This window comes from Rattus rattus, chromosome 10 (assembly GCF_011064425.1).
Source record: "Rattus rattus isolate New Zealand chromosome 10, Rrattus_CSIRO_v1, whole genome shotgun sequence".
In the NCBI taxonomy this organism is placed as follows: domain Eukaryota; kingdom Metazoa; phylum Chordata; class Mammalia; order Rodentia; family Muridae; genus Rattus; species Rattus rattus.
The window spans coordinates 83,655,302-83,669,493 of record NC_046163.1 but is presented as its reverse complement, the minus strand read 5'-3'; the positions used below and the strand labels follow the sequence as shown (position 1 = coordinate 83,669,493).

Below are 14,192 nucleotides of genomic sequence, written 5' to 3'. Positions count from 1 at the left end.
ATGATAGATTATATATACATTGAGGACTGATAGATGATACATAGAACAGATTATGCATACATGTACAGAGATATTTAAAATGCTGTGTATATTGATAAACACACACATATCTGTACATTTATATGTATATGTGTATACATAATAAATATATTCATATATAATATATGCATATAGAGATACATAGTCTAACATATACATATAATGGATACAAAACCTTTCAAAACATCTCCAAAGAGAACAAATGCCTAGATCAGAGGGTATTGTGTTCTACTCCAAATTCTACATCACAGAAATGTGACAAGCAATCATGTAGCAAGACTGTGTTGTAGGAAGACTACACCAGAGGCCAAATGTCTCTTAATTTTATTGATAGTGACACTGTGAAAGTTTGATACAGAAATAAGAATGCAGATAGAATCAAGAAACTAATAATATACAAAGACCTACTACTGTGTACCACTAAAGGAAAAAATATCAGAGGGTATGAATTAATAGCTGCAGAACATGGTAGCCTTTAGGGATTCTGAAATGATGCCTAACAAGGTAAGAGTGTCCCAACACAGAAGGAACTTGTTCCTCTTTAACTTTGACAAATGGCCTGGAGTCAGAATTGATTTAATTTGAAATAAATAAAGAAATATTTTTGGAAATAAGATAAAAATATGTACAAATTGAAATATTTCATGGTTTTGTCAGAGTTTCAGATTAATAATTGCCTCCTTTTTCTACTTTGCTATTCCTATTTCCTTAATTAGAAGAAAAAGGAGAAGAAAAGTAAATGGCAAAGCCACAGAGATTTTTCAATGGTAGATGAAAAAAAAAAAGAATAGCAACTATTTCCCCAAGCATTAGCTGTTTTTGCTTCAAAAGTATGTGTTTTTGTCTAATTTTTTTAAAGACTTTCAAAGCAGAGACCAAATAGTCACATCTACAGTGAGTAAAGAAAATGTGACTTAGTATGTTACATTATTTAAAGAGTGTAATTCATTAAAAGATTTAAAAATTAAGGGATTTTCTTTAGTAAACAAAGTTAAATGGGGGATATGTGAAGGAAATTCTTTGAATTTAGCAATGAAAGAGACTTTCAACAATCTGAAAGGTTATAAATTATCTTGGCCTAAGGATTCACAGTTTATGTATTGTCTTTCAAATTTCTGTTTGAGGCATCCTTAGGGAAGTATGGACTGTCTCTGTGGGCAGTTTGGGATTTATCTGTGGTATCTGAATATTCTTTCTTTTGGCAGTAAAGGATGGAAACCAGATGTCGGCATGCAGGGCCTTTTTTCTTGACTGTGCTTTCTGTTGCATGTTCCCATAATTTTGTCCAACCTTCTCCAGGTAAACACAGCTAAAATCATGGGTTGTCAGTCAATGGATTTACAGGTCAGGGCTAAAGATTATACCTTGAGGAGTCTCAGACTCATTATCTTACTTTTTCCAAGGTCATCTCTTTTATTATTCCATCAAGTCTCTAGGCTTCAGATATAATCTATATGCAAATGGAACTAAAATTAGAATGTTCCTTCTAGGGCTTGAGGTTATCCTAGACATACTCACCTAACTACCTTTTCAACATTTCTCCTTGAACATCTAAGCGGCATCTTCAATTCACATCCAGAACTGACCCTTTCTACTACCCTGGCCTGTATTTTCTCTGGGTTCCATTTTCATCATTCAAAGCCATCCTGGGAGTTTTCCTAAATTATTCTAGTATGCTTTAGCTGACTTGATAGTAAACCCATTCAACTATCCTCCCCAATCTAAGCCAGACAATCCTTATATCTCTCTGAGGCACAAGTTACCTCTGTCCTTAGGTTCTCCTGTTATAGATAGTACTGGGAATTACATAGGTGTGCCTCAAAGATTTTTTGCTTTCATTTTCAACACAGTCTGCCCAAGTGATCGAGTTACTTTCCAGTCAATCCTTAACTCTTCCCACATCTAATCTTTCACAGCAAACTCCCCAACTCACTCCTTATGAAGAAGGAAAGCCTTATGCTGACCTGTGAGTCCCTTGGACCTAAATCATTTGTTTCCCTGACCTCATCAACTCCCACTTTTCTCCCCAATTATCCTTCTCTAAACACTTGGTTGTCCTTTGGAATCCACAAGCCTACCACAGTGTTGCATATTTGCCTTTTTTGTCTACTAAGCAATTTGTCTTTTTCATGTCCAAACATCTTATTCCTCATTATTTTAGGTCATCTTTAAATTTTCCCCTCAATATGACCTTCTAGTGAATACTCTGTACCAGTTGTAATCCCTACCACTCCTACTATCAGCTTCTCTATAGCATGTGTGATCAGCTGAGTTGTTAATTTATTTAAAGCTTTGTTTCAAAGAACTGGCAAATAAAAAATATTACTGAGAAAAATTAATCAGAAAAGAAGTCTATATCTTAATGAACTTCTATACAGTTAGAGTTGACTTTCTGAAACTGTGAAGTTTCACAAAAGATTCTAAGTTACCATTAGCAAATATATTTTTGTACACCTATCATGTCATTTCCACCTTTTTTAATAGGTACTAGCAATTTGTGCAGACATCCTTATGCAAACCCAATAAGCAGTCTTACCCAAGTTCATTTGTCAGCAGCCACATTGGAATCACTCTACTTATAGTGGTCTACAGTCTTCTTCTGGCCTCCTTGGGTTCCTGTACTTATGTGCTCATAAATACCTCCATACAAAAACATTAAAAATAAATTAAAAATAAATGCTGAGCCATCTTTCCAGGTTCATTTAAGTGAATATTTTATTTAAACATTTGTCTAAAGAAAAGTACAATAACCATAAGGATCTGTCAAAACAATTTATACAAAGTGAACATGTCTGTGTAAGTAGCATTTTGATCACAACAACTGCATTATACGCATCTTATCAGAGTACTGGATTGTGGGAATCCCTGCAAGCATTACAGTGATTTGTGTGAGACAAGATAGAAAACCTTTTTCAGCCTGATGTAGTGCTGGTTAAAATTTTTTCAGTCTGACAACAGTTGGTTTATTTAAACTGAGTTAACCAGTTTAATAAAATACCAGGTGCACAAGGATACATAGAAACTCAACTCAAATGTACATTATCTCATTTCTTAGGTTGAATGTATTAGTGTAAGAAACTAAGAAAAAAATCTGACCTGTTCTCTGTCACACAGATATTGTAGATGTCATTTATTTTATAAGGTGCATGTGACATTTCCCTTATGGATGGGACCTATTGACTGAGAAATTTAAAGATAAAGCCTAGGGAAGATGTCAAAGATAAAAGTTGTGAGGAATTTGGGTGAGATCAGACTCTCCAGGTAGCAACACAGATAATTAACAAAATCTATTGCCAAATACAATTTTCTAGGAGTAAAATAGTTACTATATCTTTGACTTTGCAAAGGTAACTTGCATGATTAATTTTTCTGTTTCCCTGGTGCTTTATGGGTGGAAGGACCTTTGTGCTTCCAATACTAAAGGCTAAGTTTAGAAATTCAGCTCTCAATTTTCACCTTCTAAGGCATAGGCTCTCTGTTGCTTTTGCAGTGGAGTATACTCCAGAATAGCTGGCCAAGTAGTTCTAGGGCAATTTTCCTCTCTATGCTTCCCATCGCATTATAGGACTACTGCCATCACAAATGCTCACCACCAGATTCCTGAAGTTTGTGCATTCTTATAAAATATGGCCTAGAGATTCAATTGTGGTCATCATGCTTATATGGCAAGTACTTTTACATTATGAGCCATATTGCATTTCTTTACATACTGATTAGTTTGACCAACAACTTGATAAGATCAAGAGTTGTCTGGAAGTGGGAAGCTTTGAATGAGAAATTGCATTCTTCAGAATGATGTGTGATCATGGCTATATGATATCTAAATACTAATTATGTAAGAGGGCCCACTTCATAGTGGACATTATCACTTTTTAAAGTTGGGCTAGTGTTAAAAAAAAAAAAAAGTTGGGCTAGTGTTCATATCAAAGACAGCCAAACATAATTTCCTCATTGGCCTCTGCTTCAGTTTCTGCTACAAGGTTCCTTTTTTGAGCAGATACCCTGGTTTCCCTTGATGATAGACTACAAACTGTGACCCAAATAAATACATTCCTCCTGAAAAGTAATTTGGTCAGTGTTTTCTCACAACAGAAAAACAAACAAACAAAATACAAAAGACACAAAAAATCACCTTATAACATCCCAGTATGCTTGCCTGCTAATAAACATATACATAGGAGAAAAAGAAAATCAAAGGTAAATGGGAGAGAGGGAGGGAAGGGTGGCAGAGCTAGAGAGCAAGGTTTAGCACCTAAGAGCAGGAGAACTACATTTGAAGATGATGTTTGGATTCCAGTGTACACATTGGAAACCCCATATAACTCAAACTACAGGTGAACTGAAGCCATTTTCTCACTTTTTCAGGACTTGGTATATATGTGTACATAATTAACTCCACACACAAACATGTATATAATGTAAAAATATTAATTAAATAAGCATGCAAGTTTCCTAAGATTTATTGAGAAATTGAATTACTTATGTAAAGAGAATGTACTTATTTGCTATTTTTCCTACGTGATTTCACTAGACTGTTGTTTCATGAACTTAGGTAAAATGCAGTTGTAACCAAATATGGTAACCTGTTATGTGGCAGACTTTTTTTTTTTTTTTTTTTTTTGTGAATTTAGTCCTGGCAAGAGTTAAAGTTTGATTTTCCCCAACTCATACTAAAGAATATCTGAGATTGCAGGCGCAGTGCCACTAAGCAAGTCATGTCTACATTTATGGGGACATTATTTTCTCTTGCTCTGCCATTATTATTAGAACTATCAGTATATCCTTAAGAAAACTTTAACAACTTGTTATTATTCTTAAAAGTTTATTTTTATTTATTTAGTTCTATATGCTTGCACCATGCATGGTGGTATGTCCGGAAGTCAGAAGACTATAACCATTGAGCTAGTGTTATAGATAATATCTGATATGAATACTGAGCACAAACCTCTGCTCCTCTGAAAGACAAGTGCTCTTAATTGTGGAGCTATCTCTTCAGCATCATCCCCCCAATTTCACTGTTATAATCATACTATGAGGTTATTTCTTTATTATTTAAATAAATATATGTGGTAAATCTACTCATGATGTAAGAGTGAGTATTCATTTTAAAATAAGATAATCTCCCCCAATCCAGCACAAGTTATTCAAAGCTGTCTGTCATTCTCAGCTATTCTGCAAATATCCCTTCATTATTTAGAGCAGTGTTAATAAATATGTGCTGTTTCAGTAAGTAGTTTTCAGAAACTGTGAAACTCTGTAACTCTGACACTATACTTTTATTTGGAAGGAATAACACACATACACACACACACAACACACACACACACACACACACACACACACACACACACACACATATATATATATATATATATATATAATTTCTGATTATGCCAGTTACATTAGTAATATAGCAAAGACCCTCAACACATATGGCTTTTATTTTCTCTACCTACTACTTGGAAAGTCAATAAATATGATTAACAGCAATGCACTTTGCTTGGCCTACAATAAAATTTTATATACAAGTCATAAGTATAGTAATTAGCTATTAAACAATGTTTACAACTACCTGGTCCTTACTTACTCTACAAAAACACCTTATTAGGTCTTAGCATATAAGTGTGAGAGCCTAGTATCTCTGTTAGAGAGTTGATAAGGATTTGCCAAATTGCTTATAAAATTAGTGATTGATGAATTGTTAAAGAATACCTCTGTACTTCCATTTGTTTTAACATCTTGAAGAAAATTGTGCTAATAGCAGTCATCACTTTTTTGAAAATCTCCAATGTGCCAAGTCCTGTGCTAAGCATTTTATTTTGAACAGAAAAAGGACGCTTAGAAATGTATACTGGGACAAAAATTATCTGTATATATTTGATCAATTTTTATTGTTTATGTTTTAAAATTCAATGTACCTAAGGAAAAAGACATCTTTAATGGAAATACAAAAATCAGCATGCCTGCAACAATTCATGGTAGGTACTGTTACCACCTGCTTGAGCCCAGAATTGAGCTTACCCTTCCCACTGTGCATTCTTAGAAACTGATAGCATGGTTTCCTCTCTTCCACAAGCCTCTGGATCTGTCCAAGGACTCTGACTTTTATTTTATTTTTTTTTTAAATTGCCTCTTCGATGTAGCAGCCATCAGATTCTCCATTCAATTAACCTCTTGTCTCCATGGTCTACCAAGTTACGTACCACAGTCTTCCTTTACTGGCATGACCTAATATATGATCCCTGGCCTTTGCCTTCTCTCAGGAAATTCTGAGGCCTGTATCTTTCATGTATTATCTCCCCTGGCCCTTTGGACATCACAGACAGAGAAAAGTTCCGTCAGGCATCAATTCCTGGTGTTTCCTCTCATGATCTTCTATTCACCTCATTAGCCACTTGGTACACTTTGTCTGGAAGACAGGCTTCCTGCTATAGCAATTTAAGCATTCACTTTAATTGGAAGATAAGTAAAGACCTAGTGCCCAAACCATCATTTGAAAATAGACTGAGCAAGAGTTCATTTTAAGACTTACTCCTACACTTTCAGTATCTCCATAGTTTAGATAGTTTCCAAATTTGAGAAGTTCTTATTTTTTAAACCACAGGTTCTTTTGTTAGTTTATCTCAGTGCAAATATTACATTCACAGAAATGTGTTTTAAACAATCCTCACTAATGAGACCATCCCTGTCTCCTGACACTACTACATTGTGGGAGTATATTGATTGTTGGCCTTGTGTTCTCATCCATTTTTCTTTCTTACCCTTTTTGTGTGACCCACTCATTCCTCACTCTAAATGGGATGTGGCAGACAAAATGTAAGGTTAGCAATAAGGCAGTTTTACTTGTGTATTCATACCTTTTCTTATTCTGTGCTTTTGAGTGTGGGAAGAACACATGACTTTTTCTAACTACCAAGTAATGACACAGATGGTGGTCTGGGTTGACAAAAAGAATGGCATTGCATTATGACTGTTAATTATGTAAATTCACACTGGTTACCACCGTGCTCCTCTGCTGACTTTGCAGGTACTAGAAAGTAAGGAGACTACCTGAAAAGATTAGGAAGTCTGAAGAAACAACATTTGTGGTCTAAATGAGAAACTGAACGATTTGGATTAAAAACTACAAGGAATCAATGTGGTCACAATGTGTGTGTGTTTGAAAACGTGTCCAGATAAGAACTGAGCCTTAGATTTACAGAGAAACAGCTAAGCCTTGTCCAGATATTTGGCCCTCAAAATTCAATAGGTCTTTATTTTGCTTCTTTTAATTCACTATGCATTTTCTGTTCATTATTATGTCTTTAAATCTGCAATAGCAGTCCCCTTAGTATCATTCTATTATTCTCAGTGAGGACTTCCTTGTCTATCTGGGATATTTTCAGCAGGCATGTAAATTTCAGAATGATGTTGTTTTGTTACTAGAAAGAATGCTTTGAAGGGTTGTATTGAAATTACATGGAATCTGTAAATTCTATTTGGTATGATGGGCATTTTCATACTATTAGTTGTATTTATTAGTAAACATGGGATATTTTTCTTTTTTATTAATTACTTTATTTATTTACATTTCAAATGTCCCTTTTCCTGATCTTTCCCTTCACAAGCCCCCCCCCACCCTATTCTCTCTCCCCATTGCCTCTAAGAGGGCGCTTCCCCCCTCAAACACACACACTCCATCCTCACCCTTCTTTCATCCCCCTCCCTGGGTCAACAAGCCTCCACTGGACACAATGCTCCCCCTACCACTAATGTTGCATAAGGTAGTCCTCTGTTATATATGTAGTGGGAGCCATGGATACTTTGATGTATACTCTTTGGTTGGTGGTTTGGTCCCTGTGAGCTCTGAGGAGTCTGGTTAGTCCATATTGTTGTTCTTCCTGTGTGCTTCTCAATCTCTTTCTTCAGAGATTTGATGTTTTCATCACTGTAGAGCATTTTCACATTATCAGTTAGATATATGTTGTTCTTTTCCAGTTTATTGTCAATGGGAGTGTGACCATAATTTCTTTCTCAGTTAATTTTTGTATAGAGAAAGGGTATATTATATTTGTAAGTTGATTATAAGTTGATTAAATTGTTGGTTTTTTTCTCACATTTTTTTCTAGTGGAAATTTTGAGCTCTCTTATGAATAATACCATAACATCTATTTTTTTTTAAAGTATAGATAGTTTGACTACATTTGTTCATATTTATACCCATTTAATTTCATTTTGTTACTTATCACCTTAGTTAGTACTATATTAAATGAAGAAGGGGTAGTTGACATTCCTGTCTCATTCCAAATTTAATGAGATTGCTCCACTCTTTTTTCATTTAGGATATTTGATGTGAGTCTGACACATAGATCATTATCATTATCCTACTTTTCTCAGGACTTTTATAGTGACAGCATGTTAACATTTGTCAAAGGTTTTTGCTGCCCATGTTACAATGCTCATGTGTATTGACATTATGAAAAATTTTATAATCTATTAATTTTTTTTAACGTATGTGTATTGAGCCATCCATGACTTTCTAAGATAAAGCCAAATTGACCTTGATGGATGACCTTACACATACCTATATTCTGTATATTAGTATTTTATTGATGATTTTTGCATCTCTTGGCATCTATGTTTATCTAAATGAGAATATTAGCATGCAGATTTTTCTAGTGTCTTTACCTGATTATTGTGGGAGAGCAACAGTGGCTTTTACTGAATGGATTTGGGAGTTTTCTGCTCTTTCAATTTTTTTTTTAATAATTTAAGAAGTATTAGGTGTAGATTATTTTTACACTCTAGTAGATGTCCTCTCTAAATTTATGTGTAAAATTATTTTTAGTTGAAATGCTTTTTATTGCTGTTTCAATATGTATTTTGATTTTAGTATTTATTGTTATGTTTGGTTTAGGTTGAATATTTCTGTTTAGCTTGGTGATATTTATTCATCACTTTTAGATTTACAGTACAATTGAGTGTAGGTTTTAAAGGTATTTGCATATAATATTCTGAGTTTATGAGGTTTATTATATTGTTTCCTTGTTCATTCCTGATTAGTTCATGTCTTTCTTCCTTTTGGGTAGTTGAATTTGTCACTCTTGTTTATCTTAAAGAAACTTTGATTCTTTATATTGCTCTCTTTCTTTATATTTGTGGTGGGACTGTTTACAATTTTGGGACTTGGGTTTGGTTTCTTCCTGCATTCCCAAATTATTTAGTTGTACTCAGTCATTTCCTTGTACTATCTTTGATTTGATTTGATTATTTGACATAAGCATGTAGGACATAAATTTTCCAATCAGAACTACTTTTTATATGTCCTTGTGGTTTGGCTGTGTTTCTATTTTTATGTTCATGAGGAATAATTTTATTTTTTTTCTTAATTTTTTTGACTTAATTATTTTCCATAGTAAGCTGGTAATTATCGTATGTTTATGTACTAACTGCAGAGTTGTTTGCTGCCAATTTAAAGTGTTGTTGCATAATGGTAGGTAGAAAACATGGAATTATTTTATATTTTCTGAAATTGTTAAAATTTGTTTTGTGTTACAAAATGTGTCCTATTGTAAAGAAGTTTCCATGTGTTGCTGGTAAAATTTCACTTAATTCATTTAGATGAATATCATTTGAAACTATTTTTTTTCCTGAGGTGTATGTGTGTGTGTGTGTGTGTGTGTGTGTGTGTGTGTGTGTGTGTGTGTGTGTGAGAGAGAGAGAGAGAGAGAGAGAGAGAATTTTAAATTTTTATGGAGCACATTTAAAGGCACCCCTACTTAATTTTCTTAGCTTCTAAGTTGGTCCCTCCATGAGCAGTCCAGTTCCAAATCCCAGGTGCTGCAGGTCAGGGTCCAGAAAGACATCTGTGTTTGGTTACTGCTCATCTGTAAGGTTTACTTCCCCTACCAGGACAAGCTGATTGGTTACATCACAAACTACAGCCAGTGTTTCTGGCAAGACAGCACTAACCAGCATGGGCTCTCAGGCAAGCCTGGAAGAGTTGTGACCTTGGCTGAAAATCCTAGTGTATGGGATGTTGTTTACAAACTAAGCGTAGGAAAAGAAGAATTAAAAACATACCTGGACTTTAGAGAGAAAGGAAGTTAAAGAATTATGACAGTCATTTGTTTACTAAACATTTTATGTATTTACATTTCAAATGTTATATCCCCATTTCCGGTTCACACCTCTCCAATTCCCCTCCATCTACTTCTATCGAGATGATCCTCCTCCCACCCACAAACTTTCACTTCAACCCCCTGGCATTCTCCTACACTGGGGAAAAAACCTTCACCAAGGGCTTCTCCTACTGATTCCAGACAATGTCATCCTCTGCTTATATGCGTCTGGAGCCATTATTCCAACCAGGTGTATTCTTTGGTTGGTGTTTTAGTCCCTAAGAGTTCTGGAGGTTAGTGATAGTGTTGTTCTTCCCATGGGGTTGCAAACCCCTTCAACTCCTTCAATCCTTTCTCTAACTTTACCATTGGCATCCCTGGGCTAAGTCTCATGGTTAGCTGCAAGCATTCTAATCTGTATCAGTAAGGCTCTGGCAGAACCTCACAGGAGATTCCCATATCAGGCTCCTGTCAGCAAGCACTTTTGACATCAGCAATAGTGACTGTTTTTGGTGGCTGCATATGGGATGAATTCCCAGGTAGTGCGTTCTCTGGTTGGCCTTTTCTTCAGTCTCTGCTCCACTCTTTTTGTCCCTGTACCTCGTTTAGACAGGAGTAAATCTGGATTAAAATTTTAAGAAGCGTGGGTGGTCCCATCCCCAACCAGGAGGCCTTGGCTGACCTGTGGGTATGGTTTCTACAGGTTTTTTCCTCCACTTTCTTGGGGATTTCAGCTAATCTTATCCTTTTTGAGTCCTGACAGACCCTTGCTTTCCTGATATCTGGAAAATCTCATCCCTGTTGGGTCCTGAGAGTCCCTTGCTTTCCTGACATCTGTGACTTGCTGGTGGCTACCCCAGTTTCCCAGTCCCCATTGCTACACAGCTCTGTTCAAATTCCTGACCTGTACAACATCCCTGTCTCCTTTCATACTGGTTTCTGCAGATCCTTTTTCTCCTCCCTGTCCTATCTTACTCTCAAGTCCCTCACACCCTCTATTTCCCAGGAGTATTTTGTTCCTCCTTTTTTAGAAGGACTGAAGCATCAACATTTTGGTCTTTCTTCTTGAGAGTCATATTGTCAATGAATTGTACCTTTGGTATTCTGAGCTTTTAGGCTAATATCCATTCATCATGCATACCATGTGTGTTCTTTTGAGACTGGGTTACCTCACTCAAGATATTTTCTATTTCCATCTATTTGCATAAGAATTTCAAGAAGTCATTGTTTTAATATTTGAGTAGTACTCCATTGTGCAAATTTGTGTACCCATTCTTCTGTTGAAGGACATCTGGGTTCTTTTCAGCTTCTGGCTATTATAAATAATGCTGCAATGAACATAGTGGAACATGTCTCCTTGTTATATGATGGAGAATCTTTTGAGTGTATAACCAGGAGTGGTATATCTGGGGCTGCAAGTGGTATCATGGCCAATTTTCTGAAGAACTGCCAGATTGATTGCCACAGTAGTTGTACCAGCTTGCAATCCCATCAACAAAGAAGTAGTGTTCCTTTTACTCTAAATCCTTGCCAGAATCTGCTGATCAAATCTGAGTTTTTGATCTTAGCCATTCTGACTAGTGTGGGGTGGAATGTCAGAATTTTTTTGATTTGCATTTCCCAGACCTCAAGCTATATTACAGAGCAACCCTGATTTAAAAACAAAACAAAACAAACAAACAAACAAAAAAAACCTGCATGATATTGGTACAGAGACAGGTAGGCTGATCAGTGAAATAGAACTAAAGATCCAGAAATTAACCTACACACCTATGGTCACTTGATCCTTCACAAAAGAACTAAAACCATCCAGTGGAAAAAAAGACAGCATTTTCAACAAATGGTGCTGGTTCAACAGGTGGTCATCACGGAAAAGAATGCAAATCATTCCACTCTTATCTCTTTGTACAAAGCTCAAATCCATGTGGATCAAGGACCTCCACATAAATCCAGATACACTGAAACTAATAGAAGAAAAAGTCAGGGAGAGCCTGGAATACATAGGCATAAGGGAAAATTTCCTGAATTTCCAATGGCTTATACTCTAAAATCAAGAATTGACAAATGGGACCTCATAAAATTGCCAAGCTTCTGTAAGGCAGAGGATGTTGTCAATGGGACAAAGAGCAACCAACAGATTGGGAAAAATCTTTACCAATCCTACATCTGATAGAGGGCTACTATCTAATATATACAAAGAACTCAAGAAGTTAAACTCCAGAGAACCAAATAACCCTACTAAAATGTTCAACATTCCTAGACAGTCATTTTTTATGTGAATGATTCCACATCAAATCCATTCTGTCTTTTTCTAAATGTTGGAATAGGTGTCAATCCTAATTATCTTCCACCTGCACCTCTAGAAGACACTTCTTAACAAATTTTTAATGCAGCTGGTCCAAGTGGAAGAAATACAGAATGCCTTTTTTAAGTAGATTCTATTAAGAAACTTGTGCCAGAGATGCAGAGGAACATCTCTTCTCCTTGGAAAATTTAGTAAAGAAATGCTTAAAGGGAAAATAGAAACTGAGTGGCACACAGTTACCAACTCCTCCAAACAGGCAGACTTTTATCTTCACAGAATAGCATCAGTACAAAGCAGTAGCAGTATGTTTTAGGTATTCTTACTTGAAAAACTTACTATTTAATATTATAATTGGAATATCATCTAAATTTACAATTTATTTGCAAGTGACCCAAAACATATTGTGAAGATTTGCATGAGGGGAAAGAAAAATTCAAGCTGTACAAGTGACTTCCAATTATATGAATTTGAACATTTGTGCATTAGAGATACAGGTCTCAATTATCTTCCTGTTTCTATTAGAGTAACCATGTGTTATTGTATATAAGTTTAAAATAATGCTATTTGAAATATATGGTAATAGGTAAGGTTCCCGCTCTGTTGTCAATTTACTTGTTCATTGGGATTAAATGAAACTCGATTTTAGTTCAAAATAAATTGTTCTTTTTAAAATATATTAAAAAAAGTGCTGTTCTAATGTTCTGACACTTCAAAGATCTTACCATATCAATTCCTAGATATTGAAGTAAGAAAATATCTGATGGTAATTGGATTTCTAAAGAATAAGGCTTCTTTATTCTTGTTCATAGATAGTTGCCCATGGAACCAAGAATTAAATTGTCAGTTTCCACAAAATCATCTGCTGTGTTGCTTTAATAAATTTTTTAATTAATGTTAATTTGGAAGGAAAGGCCAGCTATATTTTATTTAATTGGGGACCCCATGAATATGTCATATTTCCACTTTCATTCAGACATTTTATGTTTCTCAACAATGTCTTATACTTTGCTAACCTCTGGATCTTGACTATCTTTCAAGAAATTTCTTTCTGGAAAAAATTAATATTAACTCACAACTTGTAAATACCCGTTTAAAATGTTGTTCTCCTGGTCCAGCATGCTGGCTCAGTGAGTAAAAAATGCTTGTACCCCATAATTAAATTTCTAGAACCCATATTGTAGAAAGAGCTGAGTCCTAAAAGTTTTCTTCTGACCATCACACAGAGACCCCCCACACACACTATCTCTTTCTCTCTCTCTCTCTTGTTCTCTCTCTCTCTCTCTCTCTCTCTCTCTCATATGTACACATACACAAACACACATAAATAAAACTAAAATCCATTCTCTGTTCATTTTCATAAGATGTGATTATTTTTATATATACTTCTCAAATACAGTAAGATTTTTACCACGTGCATATTCATTTTATGCATTTAAGATTCTTTGCCAATTTCTATATGCAAAATTTTACCATTTTATGGATAAAATACATCCTATTTTAATATTATACTTTAAACATCATAGCTTTTGTTTATTTTTCTTGATTTACCTCTCTATGACTTCTAGTACTCTATGCTCAAAGTGAATCTCAACTACCAGGAGACCTCCCATGTGAGACAGGAAAACAGAGTTCAATGCAAACACAAGAGGTTTGTTTTCTAGCTCATTGGGGTTGAGCTTCAATCAGTCCCTAACTGCAAGGGACTAGTAGGTCACTCTACTGGCTATTACAAACAGTTTCTATAATTT

At 35.2% G+C, this 14,192-nt stretch overlaps 1 pseudogene; it reads left to right on the top strand.

Moving 5' to 3' along the window:
• The first annotated feature begins 504 nt into the window (after positions 1–504).
• LOC116910960 lies at positions 505–12,662 on the top strand (annotated as a pseudogene).
• Positions 12,663–14,192: the final 1,530 nt, after the last annotated feature.